The sequence below is a fragment of the Triticum dicoccoides genome, chromosome 6B (assembly GCF_002162155.2).
Source record: "Triticum dicoccoides isolate Atlit2015 ecotype Zavitan chromosome 6B, WEW_v2.0, whole genome shotgun sequence".
NCBI classification, from domain to species: Eukaryota; Viridiplantae; Streptophyta; class Magnoliopsida; order Poales; family Poaceae; genus Triticum; species Triticum dicoccoides.
The window spans coordinates 253,642,133-253,644,715 of record NC_041391.1 but is presented as its reverse complement, the minus strand read 5'-3'; the positions used below and the strand labels follow the sequence as shown (position 1 = coordinate 253,644,715).

Sequence of the window (2,583 nt, the reverse complement as noted above, 5' to 3'; positions counted from 1 at the left end):
AATAACACTACATAGCCTTTTACAATCCGTTACAATATTACACTTTACAGTCTACTACAGAGCCAAAAGAATGGCTTCACTGCTTCGCACTTGGCTTCACGGCTTCACACTCAGAAAAATTAGGACTGGAGTTCCTGTAAAAGAGTGAACATAAAGGAAAAAAATTAGGCTTGGAGCTCCTGAAAAAGAGTGAACGCATAAAGGAAAACAAGTAAGAAAACTATACAGGAAAACAAGTAGAGTGTATTGAGCACAATATGAACACTAGCATCTAGCATACTAGTTTCCACAAAGAAAGAACACTCGACATCCAACATCTGAAGACATTGCAATGATTTCTAAGCACATCTAGCATACTAGTTTCCGCAAAGAGCATAAGCAAGCATGATACCATATCAATTGCATCACATCAACCAAATTATTCAGGGAGCACAATATGCACATGAACAAAGACAGATTCTGGGTCCTGCTTGATTCACCTAGTTGATGAGGGCGGCTGAGCGGGAGACGAGCTTGATGTCGTTGCCATCAAGGACGATCTCATCCTTGAACTTCTCGGACTACAGCTCCGCCAGATGCAGCAGCAACACCTCCGACAACCACAGCAACAGCACCAATAATGACCTGCGTGACATTTCATATCATCATTACAGAATAAAAAAATTAAGACACACGCAGCAAATATAGCTTCAGCATTACGAAATTATCATGTAACTGTTGAGCAGACAGGAATATAGCTTCAGCATTATAGAATTATCATGTAACTGTTGAGCAGATAGGAATATAGCTTCAGCATTATAGGATTATCATGTAACTGTTGACTGTGAAGCTGTCAAACAGAAACCTGATTATAAACTATGGACTATGAGATGTCATAGCCGATCCAGTGGACTGTGAGATGTCAAGCAGAGCAACATCTGCTAGAGCAACAGCTCCATGGACTAAAATAAATGCCCACAAGGATCATGAGAAAGAGCTAAAAAGGTTTGTTGTAAAAGAGTGAACATAAAGCTACCATTAGATCAGATAGAGATCATGCAATCAAATGGAGTAGTTACAGTCTTAACTAAGAAGATCATGAGCATGTGCATGAGTAAAATGAGCATCAGTATGTGTTAACAGGATCATAAGCATGCAATTAAATTTGTGCTACTGCTGCTGTTATAAAACTACTGAAACTACTGAACCAAGCTACCTGCCATGTAAACAAGCATCCATTCATCTATTCCAACAGAACAGAACCCATGTGATGATAACAACAGGAATTTGTAACTAGCATCCCTTAAGCACCATCAAGAGTATTTAGGGGCTCATCAACAGAACCTATGATGCAACAGGAATCCATAGTACTATTCAGCTAGAGTACGCATTTAGGGTGTTTAAACCCAGCAGCAGCAGGAACTTAAAAGGTACTACTGGTAACAATAAGATACTATGGTATCAATCAAGAAGCTAATATAAGGAGACGGCAGGGTAAATTCAGCTGGTGCGTTTCACTTGGGTATCCCTTTCTCTTGCTGGCCAGCGCAGTGCTTCATGGGTCCCTAGGTTTCAGCTTCTTCTTGGTCCTCGTCTGAAAATATAAAGTGTTGAAACAGAGTTAAGTTGGCAGCCACAAGTGATTCAAATCTCTAGGAGTGGGTTATCAATCCATCGTACCTCATAAACATGCATGAAATGTCTATCTCAAAGAAGTATACATACTGATCATGTTTAATTAATGGCCAGCAGAACAAAACAACCAATTATATTGCCTTACAAGAAGTACTAGCAGAAAAAACCTCTAATAACCAGGCAGAGACCATCATAAGCAGCAGGATCGCACGAAGAAACCAGAATATGCAAGCTCCATCCACACATATGCAAGCTGCGAGACTACAGTGTCAGAACGAATCTAACTGAAAGTAGCACGTTCCGCACATATGCAAGGTGAATCAATTGTTCTGGAGCAGTGAAGAGGATGGGTGGGGTGGGGTGCTCACTTGGGGCCGGTGCAGCCCATGGTGGTGCCGAGGCCTCCGTTGAGCTTGAGCACCGCGAGCTTGTCGAGCAGCGCCTTCATGGCGTCGAGATCTGCAGCACACACACACGATCCAGCGTTCAGCGTCCACACCCACAGACAAACACAAACAATGACTGAACATTCGAATCGAATCCGAATCGACCACAGGAAAAAGCATCTGAGATGAGATGGTACCTTCGGGAGGGGGCACGAGGGTGTCGTAGGGCACCACCACCTCATCGGTGGGGGTCTGGATCTTGCTCCACTCGATCTGCTCCGCCTCGCCGCTGCAGAACAGACACAGAGAGCACAGCACCGCCGTCAGAAACCACCCACCCACGCGCGAGCGAGCGAGCATACGCAAGGAGGAATCGGGAGGGAGATTCGCATTATTACCTGAGGTAGCGCGAGACGAGGCTGATGAACCCGGCCTTCTCGTTCTCACTGCGTCGTCACCGACAAAACAGAGCAGAAAAAACAGGTGAGCGGGAGCGGAGTGGGCGCCTACTGGCCGCTAGATCCGGGGGAGGGAAGGGGGATGGGTCGGGCGGGGCACCTGATCTCGCCGAGCTTGGCGATGG

At 45.3% G+C, this 2,583-nt stretch overlaps 1 long non-coding RNA gene across 1 annotated transcript; it reads right to left on the bottom strand.

Annotated features, from left to right (window-relative positions):
* Positions 1-1,975: 1,975 nt before the first annotated feature.
* On the bottom strand, positions 1,976-2,515 carry LOC119321733. The gene is made up of 3 exons (XR_005155163.1): positions 2,399-2,515; positions 2,198-2,289; positions 1,976-2,073 (listed from the first exon to the last, which is right to left on the bottom strand). It is a non-coding gene; the product is annotated as an uncharacterized LOC119321733 (long non-coding RNA).
* Positions 2,516-2,583: the final 68 nt, after the last annotated feature.